We start from the raw sequence: 19,918 nt of genomic DNA on the forward strand, positions 1-19,918 counted from the left end.
TATGTGGTAATTCACAGGAGCATGTTTTTTCCCAAAGGGAATAACTATACATTTCTTGGCATTGAGCTTGAGCCCATGGTTCTGGCACCAAGCATCTGATTGTGTAAGGCCCTTTTGTAGAATATCCACATAATCTGGGGATTCAATAATGGCTCTCAGTTTGCAGTCATCTGCATACTTTGTTAGCCAGAGTCCCTTAGTGTTGTCCTGTACATCATAGAAGTAGATGCCAAACAAGAGCAGTCCCAGGACTGAACCCTGAGGTACTCCACTTGTCACTTGTCTGGAGCTGAATTTGGAGTCGGCAACTTTTACACTGTGGGTTCTGTCAGTAAGTCAGTCGGCAACTCATTGAGTGATGTAGGGATTAATGCCGAGCTTATTAAGTTTATCTATGATTCCAGAGTAGGGGATGGTGTCGAAGGCCATGGCAAGGTCCAGATAGGCTGTATGGACCACCTTACCCTTGTCCACACCTCTGGAGACTGATTTGAAGAAGACAATCAGGTTCAGGAGACAAGATCGGCCCTTCACAAACCAAAACTGCATGGGGATAAGTGTTTGAAGGTTTCCAATGTCTTTGTTTATAAGTTCCATGATAATACATTCCATGGCCTTGCATATCAGGCTATTCAGACTGATGGGGCGGTAGTTCCCAGTGGGATAACTGTAGCTGTGTGTCACTCAGTTGGCATGAAGCCTGAGGTGAGGCTATGATTAAACATGATACTTAGGTGAGGTGCCAGTTCATTTTGTAGTTCATGTGTACAGCCTGGGATGTCATCTGGTCCCATGGATGCTGTATTCTTAGCTTTGGAGAGTGAGTCTTTGACCTGTGTGGCCGTTATTACTGGAATTTGGCAATCTTTCGGTATTAAGATGGGCCCTTTAGGGGGGAGAGAGGGGGGTGAAGTTTGCACTGAAGCGATCTGCCAGGATATTGGCAATATACTTGGGATCAGTATATTTAATGCCATTCTGTTGTAGCTCAGATCAGATCTGAGCATTGTCATTTAGATTCTTGACATATCTATAGAATGCCTTGTGGTTGTCTCTGGGTGACATAAGGATTTATGCATCAGTTTGTGAGTGTTCCTGTAATACCTGAGTGAGGTACTGTGTCAAGTACCTTTGCTTGTTTTGAGGTAGGCAGTATGCTCTATTTTGGTTTCATTCATAGCTTTATTAACCTTCTCAAGTCCAGTGGGTATTCACAAAGCTTTCTGATTTGTGGTCCCTGTTTTGCTGAAGCAGTGTTACTGTACTCAGCCTGGTTGTTTTGTGTGACATAACTGTACTGCAATTTGGTTTGCTTACAGTAAGATAGTATAACTTGGCTTAGAATAGATATGTGTGTGTGTGTGTGTGTGTGTGTGTGTGTGTGTGTGTGTGTGTGTGTGTGTGTGTGTGTGTGTGTGTGCGCGTGTGTGCGCGTGTGTGTGTGTGTGTGTGTGTGTGTGTGTGTGTGTGTGTGTGTGTGTGTGTGTGTGTGTGTGCGTGTGTGTGTTTATGTGTATTAATAGAGCCTTGTAGTAAGGTTCAGTAGTTTTCCAACTTGCCAGCTTGGGATATGAAGAAGCCCCATTAAGAGCAAGACTGCTCATCTGTTTAATTTATTTTATTTTCATTAAGGAAGTATTGATTTCAAAAGATGTAACAAGTTATAAGTGCTTTATTACTTCAAAATCTCAACAAAACTTGTCTACAGTTCATGATTCTATTTTCCTGATTTCTGGGAGCATTAGCCAGTAACTTTGCGATTTTGTGTGGTTTTATACATGTATATATCTATATCTTTGATTAAACAAACTCTAGAATAGAAGGGAAAAATTGCTGTCCAGGGCCAAGAAGGAGCAGGTGCCAAGTTGGAAGCAATCTCTCCTTTGTCTGAACAAGCAAATAACGTCACTGGTGGAATCCTCTAAGGCTAACTTCCAGTCCAAATTGGCCATATCCACCAAGGACAATCACAAGGCCTTCTTCACATATGTCCACAATCTCAAAGGCAACAGCCAAATCTTCTCTGAACTAGTGGTCAATAACACCACATATACAAACATCATAGATATAGCTAACCTGCTGGCAGATAGGTTCCATGAAAACTTCACCACCCCTCGTCCCCTCCATCAGTAAACCAGGACATCCCCAGCACCTGCCCCCATCCCCTCATCACCAGGGAGCAGGTCTTTAATGCCCTCTCAAAGGCAAAAAATACAATCTCCATGGGACCCGATAACATTCCTGGCTATTTCCTACATGAACTCAGGCAGGAGCTCTCAGCTTCATTAGACATCCTAGTCAAGAAAAGCCTGAGCACAGGTTTTATCCCAGCTGAATGGAGGACAGCCATTGAAATCCCTCTGTACAAAGGAGGAGCGTCCATTGACCCAGGCAATTATAGGCCCATCAGCCTAACTAGCCTGATTTACAAGGCCATAGAATGCATTATCATGGACCTTACAAACAAGGGCATTGGCAATCTCCAAATGCTTGACCCCACACATTTTGGTTTTGTCAAAGGGAGATCATGCCTGTTAAACTTGGTCGACTTCTTTGAAACCAAAGCCATGGATGAGGGGAAGACAGTGCACACCACCTACCTTGATCTAACCAAAGCATTTGACACTATTCCCCATGCGGGCATAATAGATAAACTCTCTCAGCTAGGCATCAACCTGTATGTTACCAGATGGGTAGCTAACTGGCTCACTGATAGAACCCACTCAGTCAAAATAAGGGAAGCCACCTCCAGTAGTAGACCCATAATGAGTGGTGTACCCCAAGGACTGGTCTTGGGGCCTCTACTGTTTGGGATATACTTTTCTGAAATGCAAGCAAAACCAATGTTCTGTGGCTGACCAAGTTAGCAGATGACTGCAAGCTGGGCACTGTCTTAAATTCCCCTAGTGATGTGAACATTCTCCAAGAGGCTCTTACCCAAACTAATGACTGGTGCCAGAAGCATGGCCTCAAACTGAATGCCAAAAAATGCATCATTATCCTCTTTTGGGAAAACATAATTCCCACTAATTATCACATTAATAACAGTGTACTAAGCATGCAATCAGTCGTGAGCGACTGCGGGACTCAGGTTGACAGCAACCTGACTTTTGACCACCATGTTTCCTCCATCCCATGGAAGGCTTTTTTCATGGCCCACCTCATAAATAAGGGTATTTTATCCAGGAACAAGGAGGTCATAACATCCCTGTACACCTCCCTTGTTAGACCCATTATTGAGTACAATGCCCCCTTTGGCATGTACCTTGCCAAGCACATGCAGCAGTTGTAGAGACCACAGAGGTTCCTGACCAGGAAAATCCAGGATCTCAAGCATCTATCCTATACAGATAGGCTCAAAGCCCTGTCCCTCTACTCAGTCTCATACAGCCTGTTCAAAAGTGACCTGTGTCTGTCATACAAGGCCATTTCAGACCAAGCCTTGATGGAATGACTGCATATCGGTAAGACAAACTCCACTCTTGCTACCCACATACAAGGCCTTAACCTGGTTTGTGACATTAATAGAACTTGTGGGCAGGATAGATTTGTGTCCCAAAGACTGCATGTCTGTGGAATAGATGCCTTCTCCATGTCAAGCAGCGTACCTCTCTAACCATCTTTAAGAGGAACCTGGATGACTGGATGGGAAACAGAAAATATACCCCTGGGATCCCACCTGTGTCCCTGCTGGACAGGGGAAACTGGTGCTGACTTTGAGGGAACATGGTTGAAATTCTTGGCTAGACTTATAAAGGCCTCCGTGTCAATAGCCTAGTGTCATCCTATGAACCTATCTATCTATGAATATTTAGAGAATATGCAACACACTATATGTTTATGACTATAGAATACGTTACAACACAGAAGTAATTGGGAAGTTTTGCATATGTGAGCCATAAAGCATCTTTGACAATCTTGAGATTCTGAGATGTGTATAACATGGGATTACCCAATACCAATAGTTCAAAAATATCTACCAGAAAATAAGATAGAGCAATACAAGAAGGAAAAATAAGACAAATGTAGCATTAATCACTGAAATTACTGCACCATGCAGTTGTAGTATCTTGTGTATTGAGAGATACAAAGTCTTAAATCAATATGGAAGAAAGATACACAGACAGTTCCAGTAGTAATACAAGCAAATAAAAATAAGCTTACAATCATACTTAAATCTCTGCTACCCATACATGTAACCTCATATGAGCTGCAGAAGGAGGAAATTCTGTGTGAATTATAGGTGCTGAGAAGTGTGGCATAGTGAAATAGTTAGAAATAAATGCTTCTCCTGACAGAAGGTGTATGAAATCACCCAAGCAGTGCAATTTACATAATGAGAAAATGATTATTTTCAGGTTGGGAGGTGGACATATAGGGTGTGTGTGAATCCAATGTCAATTATGTGGTTATACTTAAAATAACATTTATGTGGCTTTTTAAGGACCTGAAGACATTTTTTTCTTTTTTTTTTTGGGGGGGGGCATATATTAGTGTTTTATATTGAATATGATTACTCTGGATGGAAAATAAGGCTGCGTGAAGACAGGGGGCATTAAATTTATTTTTATTACTGTAATATTACTGCTGCTATGGCTTATTCAGCAGGGCAGTGCATGTGGATGAGATCAACAAGCTGAAATCCATTGTTGCCACTACTATTGCCTTCAAGTCAATCATAGCCAAACATCAACACTATAGTCTGCCACAGACTGGCAAAAATTGTGGGTGAGAAGGTAATTTATAAGAAAGTGATAAATCACTGCTGACTCAGGATCAATGTTAAAAAGTCATTTATCTGGATTAACTGCAGGAGGGGGAATTACATATATGTGTGTATGTGAGGAGAAATCAGTTTTGAAAATAAGCAATCATAATACGTTTAGGTTATGGCCATTCTATGCAAATTTTTCACATTCAAATGTGATTAGCTATATTACAATGAACACATGACCAGTAATTTGGCTTTCAAATTCTTGCCATATTATTCTGGTGTCTCAGCAACCCTTCTGAAACTGGCTTAAGATTAATTTTATAGCAAGTATGGATATTGCTTTCTTCACATGGGATCAGAACTGGATCCAGCACAAGGTGACCTAGGCAGCTGTTCATTGTCCTGTGTTGGCTGGGGTGTCTAATAACTGTTACAAAAGAGAAGAGAACATCCCAGGTTTGCTATTGAGCTAAAGAGCAAGATGTGCTGGTGGCTGTCATAAAACAGTACAGCACAGCAGCATGGTCTGTTTTAAGAAAAGCCAGAATTAAAGATGGTACACCGCAGCCTTTTTTTAAAAGTAAAGGCAACATTGCAATGCTTCTAGTAAGTGATTATTGTTGTGTGTGTGTGTGTGTGTGTGTGTGTGTGTGTGTGTGTGTGTGTGTGTGTGTCATAGTTATTATTATTCCTAGAATACATACAAATAAACTTCTCCAGTTTTACCTCATATTTATGTCATATCCATTTTTTGTTAACCAAATAAACTAACTTTTCATGGTCAGTTTAGGAGCAGTGTCTGCTTAAAATGACTCTCTCAGAGTCATACAACAGAAAAAAGGTAACTGAATTATTTAAAGACTTAACTCTTGACTATGGGCTGTAGCTGCTAGGTATTCATTAAGTTTTTTTTTTATTTTATTTTCTGATAAATCACTAAGGATTACAGTCAATTAATAATACCAGTCATTAAAAGTTTTATAATCCTAGTTGTACAGAAAATGCATGTCAGTACAATGACCGTTGTTCTGTGAACTGTTTAAGTGAATTACAAGAATCTGTGTCTTATCTGCCTCGGGTTTTGTCTTATATGTATGTCCTTTCCACTGATAGCTTCCTTTTTTCCCAAATCACTTAGAATACAGAAAGTCAATAATGCCAGACATTAAAGTTCCGTAGTTATTAATGTTCAGAAAATGCTTGTCCTTGCAAACCTGTTGTTTCATTAATTATTTAACTGAGCTGTTAATAAAGTGCCTCCAGGAGTGGTTTGAATTGTTCCATCTACATTTGACTATTGTGTGATCTTGAGTAAGTCATTCAAACAATGGTCCTGGGTAACATGTGAAAAGGGACATTTTTATCCAGTAGGTTTATTTGCTTAAGGAATAGATTAAAGAAACTAAAATTTTGTCCTACCACTATTTCTGCTTTGTCCAGAATTCTTGAAGAAAGATGTTTAGAAGTGTTCTGGTCTGTTCTTTGTAAAATATGTGGCTTTGTGGCAAATTGATATGAATAACGAAACTTAATAAAAACTAGCATGTGAGGTTCAGACGTTGTATCCTTCAGAAAATGTTTTGTAATAAAATGTTTTGTAATTATAGCAACTTGCTAAGAATAGAATAGAAATATTTAAAATGAGTCTTTTGAGTCTTGGTTTCTGATACTTGAGTTAAGAAGTTGAGAGGGATTAGGAGAGCTGCAAAGGGTTGTACTGTATGGTTCTGACAACAGTAAGCTGAGATTCTTTTCTGTAAAATTATGAATGTATTCATTGTCCTGATATCAACAGGATATCTAAGATGAACAATCATACCAGTGGCTATAACTGATGGTCATGTCAGTGATTTTGTGTGCGTTCATATGAGTATACACACTTGTGCAAGTGTGTCTCTGTGCATCTGTGCATGTGTGCATGTGTGCAGTGGGCATAGTTTTCAATTGCCCCTGATTTGTTCCTCATGTTTTTGATCTGCTCCTTACAAAATCTGTGGCTTTCTGGTAATGTATTGTGGAGTCTGTTCACTAAATTATGACAAACATCAGCTTCAGAATTCATACCCTTTAGAAAAGGCTTTAAAATCAAAACCTGTTATGCCTGCAACTTTCTAAGTATGTAAGACAAACATTTACAATCTGTTCCTGATTTTGTATCTTTGTCTCGGATTTGTAGGAGGGGATGAGGCTGCAGTGGGTTGTACTGGCATCTATATTACTTACTCAAACTGTCAGAATTTCGAGTACCCTTCCATCGACACCTAAGTGTTGAACAGCCTCTTAATCAAATGGCCACATTATCGATTTCTTTCCAAGGGAAAAAATCTGTAGCCCAAATATGAACAACACAATTTAACAAACACTATGAAGTGGGGAGCTTTGTCCCCACACCCGCCAATTTGGGGGGCTATGTCCCCACACCCGCTTAAGTAAATATATTAACTCAGAGATCGCACTATAGTGGGGAAAAGGGCAGATGTCAAACAGCCAACCGATTTGTACACCCATGATTTTTTTTACACTTGCCTCTTAAATCACAATTAGTCTCCTGTTTAATATTCATATTTGTCATCACAGTCTAATATCTGATGAAATAAGCTTTCCCTTTCTTTACAATTAGTACAAGCATATAATATTATAATGTTATGTACTTGTTCTTTCCATTTTAAATCTAAAATGGTTATTGTTCCCAATTGTTGCTAAAGTTACACCTAATATCTTTACAACATTTTTACAGAATATGGGTTTTCAATAATATTTCCCAAATTCTAGATTATCTTTCCTCACCATATTTTCTCTGTTTATAATCTTTCTTCATTTGGTAAAAATATTGTGTCATCTAATATCATTATTGCTACATAACATATATTACACTACTACAAAATCCCTGTTCTTATTATTCACATCTACAGAAAGCACTCTAAAATTTCCATTTTCCCATTCATTCATAGCTTCATATGTAATTACTATGCTAACTGTTTAATAGACAATTCTAAGTGTATGGAATTTCCCTCCCAAAGGTGGAATTCTAACTCTCTACCATGTGTCTGTGAGTCGAGCACATTAATCATCGCACCGACCACAGTCATTAGCTGTATAAATTCTTTTTCATTTCCTTTATTAAAAATTATTTTTCTGTCATTTACTCTTTCACCAGCAGATTATTTTCTTCTATTAGCTCACAATTTAAATCTTTTAAAATACTTATTTCAGAACCTTCTTGTATGTCCTATTCATTACTTTTTTTCTCATCAATTTTTTTCTTCTTCTATTGCAAGGATCTTACTTTTATCCTTATTAAATTTAGCTCCACTAATCTTTCCCTCAAAACCTAAACTTTGACTTTTGTCTTTATTTAATATGAAACCAATAATCTGAATAATTTCTTGCATTTGTTTTAATCACTGCATTCGTACTTGCTTCATTTTTTCTGAAGGTGTCCCTGGACAAATTGGTTTGTTTTCAATCTGTCACACCTCATCTGGCAACACCCTCAGCTTACCATTGCCTCAAAATGTAACTGCAAGAACATAGAATTCTGAAAGTAAGATAAACTGTCAGCAATCATATTCCGGGCACCTGCTAAATGCACACCTGTGAAAGAAAAATTAATCACCAAGTTCTGCAAAACCAACTTATATAATACAAACAAAACCAAATCAGACTCTGCAGTCTTAGCCTGCAAAACTCACACTACTGCAATAATGTCCAAATGAAAAATAATTCCATTTCCCTTCAACTGCTACTGCCAAAACACAGATGCTGCCAAAATTGGCATTTACTCCAAAAAGGCTACATCCTTCTTCTATTCATCCTTTCTATCTGCTGGCCAATGAGCTGCAAACCATCTACCACAAAAAATGCTCTCATCTTAATACCCCTTGCTGCATCTGTAAACAATTGCAATTCCCGTTGACCAATCCAATCTGTCTGCCAAAAACAGACACCATTAAACTGCTCCAAGAAGGACAACCTCAGTGTTAAATCAGACCATGCCAACATATCAGTCCTTACTCAGAGATGTTTTCCTTTCCAGCCTTTTAACAAAGAGGCCATGCACCTACAGAATGTATGATCTGGGTGAACTGCCCTACATGTAAAATTTAGAAGCTCTAAAAGCTTCTTAGTCCACACCTTGTTCTTGAGCTTCACCAATCCAGTCATTTCCTTCAAACATGTTATCTTCTCAACTGGTAAACAAAACAATACATGTTTCACATCCACTAGCAAATCCAAGAAATCCAATGCCTTGTCCGGGCCTTCCAACTTCTGCATAAGCAAGAAGACATCCAGTTCTTCACACATCCCCTAAATACTCTTACATATCCTCCAGCACTCCTTCATCTACTTCAACTACTATTAGGAAATCATCTAGGTAATGTACAGCCTTCTGAGTGGCCACTCACTGCTGGCAAATCCAAAAGATTGCAATGCTAAACTTCTCAAAAATTGTACATACTGCCGAGCATCCCTTCGACATAGCCTTGTCAAAATAAAACACCATGCCTAACAATGGCCACTCTTCCATGCAGATTCAATATCTACCTTCACCAACCATGGATACTTAAATCCCCAAATGGCCCACACTGCATCATTCAAACAGGCATAACTCATCTTAGCATCCTCTACTGAAATAAAATCATTAATGGAGTTCCCTTCAGGATAAGACAAATGGTGATTCAGTCAAAATTCGCCACCTGACTGCTTAGGAACCAAGCCTAATGGCAAAACCTTAAAACTGCCAAAGATAGGCTATCAAATGGGCCCAGTAACTTACTTGCCCACTGTTCCTTCTTCACTAAATCTTCCAAAATATCTTCCTTCCCCCAGGACTGAACACAAATTCTTACAGACTGTTCCATCCTCTCCAACCCTCAATTTAATAGAACATTCCCATCAGTTAATTCCTCTGCAACTCCCAAGTCAGAAGAAAATTGCTTGAGCATATGCCACAGTAATAGCAACTCATCCACTGAAAGGACACCCCCAACCCTTAAAAATTATATTACCTTGCAAACTTTGAAGACCCTTAAATGAAGAAGGTAACATTTCCACCTCATTGAAAGTTGGCCTGGATTAACCAATTTGTTTTTGTAGCAGTAACACTGCATAGCTGGATGGACTCCCACACACTTTGAACAAGGGTCCAAGAATCTACCTGCCACCCATCAGCAACACCCCACATTAAAGGCCAAGAATCTCTCTATCCTATCCCCACTTAACTTACCCCATCTGGTATCTGCCCCAAAGCTATCCATCATGGTGGCTAAGCAGATGTTAGGATGTCTAACTTCCAATCAGTGACAGATTACCTGCCTTTCACTTATAAAACCTCTGATCATACGACAACCAGGTTGTGCCTCATGGATTGTGAGAAAATAAACCAAGAGTGGTAAAGCCTTTTTCAACCAAATGGCCATGTAGTATATGAAGCCTAGCACTCAATTGTTCAATGTTCTTTGTCACTGTCTACCTTCTCACCACTGTTCCAAGGCTGCTAAAGCCACCAAAAGATATTGGCTATGTGAAGTTTCTGATTCCGTCAAGCTTTGAACTCATTCAGCATCAATTATTTCAGAGATATCCATGTACTCACCCAAATGTTTTCGGTAACTGAGAGCACTTTGAGGTGTCAAAAAGACCTCCCATTTTCCCTTGATGCAAGGCCTGCATAGATAGCTAATCGCCTGGTTGGATCCCGAAATCTGACATGACTTTGTGTGCTGTGATTCTACCCCATCTATGAATGACTGAAACTCCCCATAGACAAACCTAAGCTACCTTACCCGGTGAATGCCTTCCTTTGGACCTGCCCTCTCTCACTAAGCCTCTGCCAATTCTTTACAAGATCTACTGCTTCCCCAATCTCCTGATGTACTGCATCCCCTCCTATCCCCAAACTGTTCCCAAACTGCACCAAGTCTGACATGCCTAAGTGACTCCCAACAATTTCCTCTAATCGCCAACCCACATCTTCCTCACTTCCTTCCACTTTTTCCCTTATTAAAGTAACCATTCTTAGCCAACAGCTCTAACTTACCTCATTCCTCTTCATTTTAGCCTTAACCTCCTTCTCCCAATGACCACCCCTTCTACGCAACCATAGCCCCATTCTTATCACCTCTGCATAACTCCCAAAATACTGCTGGTATCCCTGGACAAATTGGTTTGTTCCCAAACCTAATCGCTTTAAATGAGATAATATATATTTCATCCTCACTGCTGCAGAGCTGTTAGGTAAAGTTCTTTCTCTCGAGTGCCTCATTTTGGAGATTCAGCTCTTATAAAATTAGCATTACTTTTGTCTATTTAATGAAACAATGGTTTCTGATGAAAATAAAAGGTATTAATATAAATATTATTTTTCTTAAAATTAATGAACACACATTTTAATCCATCATTGTTCAGTTGCATTCACCATTTATACAAATTGCTTGTTTTTTAATTACAATTTAATTTCCTGCTACATATGTTGTGTATAAAAGAGCATCACCAAAAGCTTAATTCTTTGCAGAAAAATGAAAAAAGTGCAATATGTTTTCCTTTTAATCAATTGTATTTTGTTTTTTTGAATAGCATTTGATTTTGAATGAACTTGCAACTTTCCTGTGAAATATAAAATAACTTTCAAATTAGCTTAAATGTTTCTTTCTAATATTCATACTTAATGAATTTAAGAATGAAATTTCACCTAGCCTGGCATTTTGATTATGACTTCTGATGCACATTACGGTAGCCTATGCTTATACAGTATTCTGACTGTTTATTCAAGCTGTCAGTTATTATATAATTTTATCTCTTTTTAATGACTAATCTACAGCAGTTTATTTTTAAATCTGCAAAACATTTATGCAGAATCACAAAATGCTGCCATAAGGAAATAAAGTCTGTATTTGTATACAATAAAGCAATTACGACTTACAAGTTATAACAGATAGTTGAACAAATGCTGATCACTTACAGATTTGCCTTAGTCAACATGCTCTAAATTAATAAATAAACAATTTCTTACAATTGATCTTTGTGTGATAGTTACCTTAATGTTTAACTGTGCCTTAGTAATACCTTTTAGATGCTGCACTGGACAAGAAATTGTGTAAGATACAACTTTGAACTCCTTCTGCTGAATATGTATGGTTTAAAAATGGCAATTTCTAATAAAAAAAAATGTGCAAAGAAGAAAGAGGCTAGTGCCTAAGAGAATTTTCTGCTCAGTGCCACTGGGGGAATATGACTTTACAAATGATCTGTAATTACTGCAAGCATTTTGTGTAAGTAATATTTTAGCCTAAGGGCTGACTGTAATAGACTCCACACAAAGAAAGAGGGTTGAAATGTCCTGTGTACAAGACTTAAATACATTTTCAGAATTTGTTATATTCACTACAACCAACAAAGATACAAAAATACAAACTTCGGGGTTCTTAAGTGTGCTGTCTGCCTCCCATCTGGGATGGAAGATAATGTGTAACAGCTGCTTAGGACTACTGTGCAAGATGGAATATATCTTGTTAGCAAAAAATGTAGAGTCCTTAAAAAAAGTAACATTAAACTAAGCATTATCTCAGTTTGTTTAACTCCTGAAAAGCAACGTATTTTACTCTTTGCTGTCTGTGCTGATTGGTTTATATTTATAAATTTCCTAACTTTCCTTTCTTGTATGACAAACTTTAATTCACATCTTCCATAACTGCTGTTTACCTTTAAATGTGTGTGTTATGCTGTTCCCTGATGAGTAAAACAATTCTGATATCTTTCTATTATATTATATCCATTGGTCATCAAGCCTTTACGCATTGATTTTAACCTAATGCGTGCGCACGCGCGCGCGCGTGTGTGTGTGTGTGTTGGTACATACATGCATTCCTTGGCTGACACTTCTACATATGCTGGAATCCACATAAAAATTTAGTCATCAACCATCGGTCCATGACATGAGTTAAATGCTGCATCTGTTGTAGAGCATCATATCAGTGTTAGAAACATAGCATGCAAATATTGTCTTCTTCTCTTCATAGGAAAGTTGACTGTAAAACTTTTGCCTTGGGCCACTTGATTGACTATACTTTATAACAGTTTTGCATAAAAATGATTTCTTCGTACATGTTTAAAGTCTGATATTAAGTAAAAAAAAAGCTACATACAGCATGTCGACAGTGGACTTTGCAGATAACCTTTGTAATTGTTTCATCATGATTCTACAAATCTTACAACCATCCTTTCATGTTGCTAGGAAACTGTCTATTATGTGACACTGACACTATGATGATTCTTCCACATATTCCTAGGAAATATGATGTTCATGTCCATCATCTTTGAAATATTATGGTATACATCTTCAGCAACATGACAACACTAACTGGCTTTGGTGCACCTCAAAAACATTTCAAAACCTCATCAGACAAGCACTGAATTTAAAAGACACCATTTTAATAATGTTTTGAATGTTCCACTAAAACTTAACAAACAGGAAATGATACAATCCTCTAAACTATCCTTAAAGGAGCCTTGATGTTAAAAACAGGCTTACACAACAAGAATTATTGTAAATCACCCTAAAACTTTTCTACACAAGTTCACATTCAAACTAACATTCCATCCCATCATCACCATAGGACTGATATGTGCATTAAAATTAATTTATATTTTTTAAGAATGAAAGTAAACATCAAAATAAAAAAACTGAAACCACTTATATTACTAGTAACTAAAACCATGACATATGCTCCATAACAAGTAATGATTTTACAATTATACAGTTATAACAATCAAATCAGATCAAAATAATCTACCTGCAAAGACCCCTGAGTTTTAAAATACTATAAATAGAGCTGAATTCATTAATGCCCAGTCTAGTGCCAACAGTTACGCAAATTTAATAATGGCCTTATGGGCGAGTGAACACTCTGTTAACATAATCGAGTGGAAATCAGTAATATTTTACAGGAGGTTTGTAGACGACCTCTTTCTGTTATGGAAGGGGAAGAGGCAGAGCTGGAAAGGTTTTTCCAAGCAGTGAACACCAGTACATCATTTTTAAAATTTGACATGCAATATTCAAATTCTAGAACTGATTTTCTTGATGTGAGCATTTTGAGAGATGATGCAGGGAAATTCCAGACAAGTATATATAGGAAGGAATGTCATAGAAATACTGTTTTGCATAGAAAAAGTATGCACCCAGGGTATATCTTTGAAAATATAGTGAAAGGACAGGCCCTTAGGACCTCAAGGTTAACAACAGATGAGGATAGGTTTAGAAAAGAGCTACTAACCCTGGATAATAAATTGAGGGAAAGGAGCTATGCTAGCAACAAGGTAGCTGATACTTTTAAGGATATGATGGTGTAAAGGTTGGAGAGGGGCAAGCTGTACTTTTCCACTAATAGAAATAGGAATGATGTTAAAAGTAAGATGCCCCTAGCCAATAAAATGTGGATACCTATACATTACTGCAGTAATGTGGGGGTGATAACAGAAACAGTGAGAAAGTTTTGGCCCATCCTTACTCAGGATGAAGAAATAAGAAATATAGTAGATGACAAACCTAGTTTCCAGTTTAAGAATAAAAGATCTTTGAAGCAGATGCTTTGTTATTCATCTGGGGGCAAGACACCAGTACAAAGGAGGGATAGGCGTGAGGGCATGTACCCATGCAAGAATTGTAATCAATGCTAGTATATATTGGAAAACAATGTTTTTATACATCCAGATTCAGGATAATGATATGTGTTTCATGTACTAGCAGACTGTAATAGTGAAAACATTGTTTATTTGGCCAGGTGCAAGGGATGCCCATCCTTTATGTAGGTAAGACGAACAGAAAATTAAGGTATCGCAAACGTGAGCATGTACAACAAATAAGGAAGGGCACTGAAACTAATGCACTGGCAAAACATGTCTTAGCTACAGATCATACCCATGCTTTTGTGTTTACAGTGATAAAACAAGTTCATGAAAATGAAAGAGGTGGGGATATTAGAAACACCACTGAGACCTTGGAGACACGTTGGATAATTACATTAAGGGCAGACCGGGGAAAAGGGTTGAATGATAGAATTCTAATACAGCCCATTTTAAAGAATAATAGTCTGTTCAAATAAATAGTATGGATTTTTATAGTGATATTTTTAGAAATGTTTTTTATGTAACAATGAATGTTTCAAGCTATGCTGAATGCTATAATATTATAATAGTACTTATAGGAATGTTTCATTTTTAGGAATAATTTTAAGGGGCAGAGGAGACTATGGAACGTGTATATATGTAGTTGCTTGAGCAAATGTAATTTAAATCATTGGACAAGCAAGGGTTAAACACATGGAAGCTGGATTTAATTGAGCTTGCTTATAGGTTCGTGGCTGCATGAATTGATTTAAAAGAAGGTGTGTTAGAGTAAAGAATTTTTTATGAAGGTCTGAAGAAGTGGTGTTTGAGACCACAAAAGCACTAACCATATTCTCTGTTTTTACCAGTTATTTTACTATTAAACCTGCTTTTGGATATCTCAGCAGTGGTCTGACTTTGTTGCTGTTGGCTGTTACACTGGATGGTGCTGTGTGTATAATTCTACTTATCTATTGCTCCAGCATCTCATTTACACAAGTGGCTGTTGGACTTTGTGCGTATATAATTTGCCATGTTAATTCACGCTTTCCAATTGCAAATACCAAGGATCCCCCCAAGGATTATCCTTAATTTGCTCAATAATTAAAAATTGAAACCAGTGGTCCTGATTATTGGCAATATATTTGGCCAGTGCATTGGTTAGCTTCCCTTGTCTAATTGCATACTGATGCTCATATATTCTCTCCTTTAAATTGTTTTCCATTTTTCCAATATAATAAGAGGGACATTTTTTACAAATAGCCAAATAAACAACCCTTTTAGTACGGTAAATAAATGGCCCTTATACTCTTTATCTGAAATTGTTCACCAACAAATACTGAGCTACAAAAATTACACATACCACATTTTATCATACCCAATTTTTTTTTTATTATTATTATCCCTTGAAAGATGAGATTAGACAGGAGGCCTTGTGGACTATGATGTTTGCAGATGACATTGTGATATGTAGTGAGAGTAGGGACCAGGTTGAGGAGACCCTGGAGAGGTGGATATATGTTTTAGAGAGGAGAGGAATGAAGGTCAGCAGGGCTAAAACAGAATATATGTGTGTAAATGAGAGGGAGGGTAGAGGAATGGTGAGGATGCAGGGAGTAGAGTTGGAAAAGGTGGATGAGTTTAAGTACTTGGGATCAACAGTTCAGAGTAATGGTGAGTGTGGAAGAGAGGTGAAGAAGAGAGTACAGGCAGGGTGGAATGGGTGGAGAAGAGTGTCAGGAGTGATGTGTGACAGACGGGTACCAACAAGAGTGAAAGGGAAGGTCTACAAGAGGGTAGTGAGACCAGCTATGTTATATGGGTTGGAGACGGTAGCATTGTCGAAAAGGCAGGAGTCAGAGCTGGATGTGGCAGCATTAAAGATGTTAAGATTTGCACTGGGTGTAACTAGGATGGACAGGATTAGGAATCAGTATATTAGAGGGTCAGCTCAGGTTGGACAGTTTGGAGACAAAGCAAGAGAGGTGAGATTGCATTGGTTTGGACATGTGCTGAGGAGGGATGCTGGGTATATTGGGAAAAGGATGCTAAGGATGGAGCTGCCAGGTAAGAGGAAGGCCTAAGATGAGGTTTATGGATGTGGTGAGAGAGGACATGCAGGCGGTTGGTGTGAAAGAGCATGATGCAGAGGACAGGAAGAAATGGAAACAGATGATCCACTGTGGTGACCCCTAACGGGAACAGCCAAAAGAAGATGATTATCCCTTCTTTTACTTCCTTCTAATACACTTTTTAAATTAACACCCCTTCTTGCTGCCATTTTCAGTTTTCCATTAAATTTGTCTCTCATTTGCCCATCCCCCTCTATAAACACCCAATTTTTCATGAGAATTGTTCTTATACTATTATAATCAGTGGTAATGGTTGTGATGAAACTTAATGTATAGTTATAACTGTCCTTATCAGATCTATTTCCAAATGAAACATGCACATGACTGTTACTCAATACTTGAGCCAAATATCTATTCTGCTGTTATATTTAACTTCTATACCAACTAATTAAGCAGACTTCTTGGATAGCCTCTGGCAATAAACATTTCCTTAAGCTTATTACATTTTTCCTCAAAATCTAGGTCCAAGGTAGCCATTCTGGCTGCCCGAACCAATTGACCTTTTACCACTGATTTCTTATGATAAACCATCTGTGCACTTTGGTAATGCAAAACATAATTTGAGTATGTAGCTTTTCTATGTATTTTAGATATTAATGTCTTATTCACTTCATCCTTTCTTAAATTAATGTCCAAACAGTTAATAATATCAGCACTAACTTCATCAGTAAATGTTAAAAGCTTGGTAGTATTATCGAGAAATTCAACAAATTGTTATAACTTCTGTTGGTTACCTGTGTATAAAACAAGAATATCATCCAGGTATAAAATATACAACTTAATATACCTGTTGAATTCGTTATTACCAATCACAAACCTCCTTTCAGAACAAACCATAGCTAGGTTTGAAAATGTTGTCTCACAGGGTGATCCCATCACTATCCCTACTTTTTGTAAGTAATAATTACCATCAAAAAATATGTAATTATTATACAGAATAATCTCAAGCAAATCATCATATAAGTTAATAGCTTCTTGAGGCACCCCCCTGGGTAATATCATTAATATCCTCTATACCTTGTTGCTGTGGAATAACAGAAAAGAGGTCCTTAACATCTATAATAAGAAAAATAAAATGTTCATATCTGTATTTCCTTTTCCATAAACATTTTAAGCTTTTTATCAAGGTACTTTTCTACCTTTTTCTACCTGTACTCTCTCTCTATCCCTACTACTAACTTACCCTACCATCCCTTCCACTACACATACTCCCCTGAGGTTACACTCATAAGTTTTCCACATCTATTCCTGCTATCCCTCTATCACACCCTACTCTTCTCTACTAGTAGTATCCTACGCCTCCACCACTGTAATCTATTACCATATTTCCTGACCACTAGAATATTAATAATCATTATGATTATCATCTATTACATAAATAATGCTGCATCTTCCTATTATCACACTTTCCATATAATTTATGTTTGAACACTGCCACTTTATTGTGCCTGTTGAGTTTTTATTCTGACAAACTGTGTGTTTTTTCAAATTTTGTGCTTGAATGTTATGTCTTTATTATGTCTGTCTAATTTTCCATTCTGTTACCTGGTGCTTTTCTCCCCAGGCCTCAACCCATTGGACTTTCCCAGAAAACAAATGCCAAATGAATAAATAAATAATATAAGTGGGTTAAAAAAAAAACAGACAGCTGAGTACAGAATTCCCAGGATAAAATTGCCCAATCCTGGCATGTTCACTGGTGCAAGGATAGGAAAAAAATGACAATGCAGAATCCACAAGACATGGAAACATTCCTACAATTCCTACAATGGGGTTAGGTCAGGCTCAGGGGGAGGATGTTGTAGAAGGAAGTAGCAATCCACTAAAAACAGAAAAACTGATGCGCCAAAAATAGTGTCATAAAGATGATAGAGTGGGCTAGTGTTACTATTATTCAAGAAACTCAAGAATTTCCAGATACAAGATATTCAAAAAGATTAAGAGAAAAATTAGAAGAAAGAAAAATACTTGCACAAGAAAAACACTGTCAAATGCAAATGTGTGTTCAGTAATACAACAGATTCATGAAAAACATTATATAGACCAAGAAATTTAGGCTGCTTGCAAAAAACGAAGCAACAGAGAAAGTATGAAAATATAAAGAATAAAACGTAGAGATTTCTTAAAGTTATAAAACGAAATATAGGCATGGTAAAGAAAGGAAGGTATGATATAGTATAATATTTATGCAAAGGAGAAAGTCAAACTAATTAAAACAAATGAAAAAAAAACACCACCAAAGATATTTGAAGACAAATACAGACAAATCCAACTGGATATTGAAAATTTCACAATGCAAAAGTAAGATCATAAAGGAAGAATGTAGAACAGATGAGTAAAGCCGAAGTTAAGCAAATATAAGCTAAAGTTATGGAATACCTGTGTATTGAAGGATTTAGTATCACAAGTCTAATGCAGATTATCTCACAGCATGATAGAACGATGAGTCCCCAAAGTAAGGAGAAACAGGTGGAATGGGAGACATTTGAAGAAAAAATATAAATATGGAAAAAAAAAAGATTTCATTTTGAGCAATATTTATGCAAAGGAAAAAGAAAGAAACTAATCAATACAAAAAAGTAGCGCCAAATATATTTGAACAGAAATACATTAAAGGCATCTAGATATGGAAAATGTCACACTATAAAAAAAATAAGAAAACAAAGGTAGAAGTAGAAAAGATATTGGTAATGGAGAAATCAAAGAAACTGAAGTCACAGATTACTTGCAAAGTGAAGGATTTAGTGAGAAAATCCAACTCTGGTAATGTCACAGCATGATGATACAATAACTCCCGAAATTAAAGAGAAACAGGTGGGATGTAAGCCATCTGATCACTTACCACGTGAAGACACTCTGGAACCTTTAGTAGGAAGTCAATGAAAAGTTCAGATGGGGTTGCAGAGCAAGTGAAGGAACAGGAAGATGTTCTGGAACTTTCTGTAGAATGCCTGCAGGAAACATAGAACAAAGAATGTGTCCTCAGCTTAGAAAAGAATGAAATAAGGGAAGAGTTATTTGATTTAATACAGATGAATAGACATATTAAGATCAATTATATAAACAGATTACAGAAAGTCATTAAGATCTAAAATGTTAGAAGTTTGATACAACAAATAAACACGGTAATCAAGACTATTAACAAAAAGTCAAACATTAGAAGTAGATAGGATATATTACTGTGCAGATAAATAAATAACAGATAAAATCTTATTACAAAAACACAGAGTAATAATAGAAAGGGAAGGAAGAGCTCAAATGCCAACAGGGAAACATTGAATAGAGAAAACTATAAACCAATTTAGACAAGAAGTGTCACTGCTAGAAAGTATGGAAAAGGGAACAGATCAACAAAGATACTTAGAAAACAGACATGATAAAAGCAACATGCAGTATCAGAACATACCAGGATATATTGTACATTATTGCATATAGTAAACCAAAGGGGTCTATATTAGAATATCGA

This window comes from Protopterus annectens, chromosome 5.part1 (assembly GCF_019279795.1).
Source record: "Protopterus annectens isolate FY-2018-M chromosome 5.part1, PAN1.0, whole genome shotgun sequence".
Classification (NCBI taxonomy): domain Eukaryota; kingdom Metazoa; phylum Chordata; order Ceratodontiformes; family Protopteridae; genus Protopterus; species Protopterus annectens.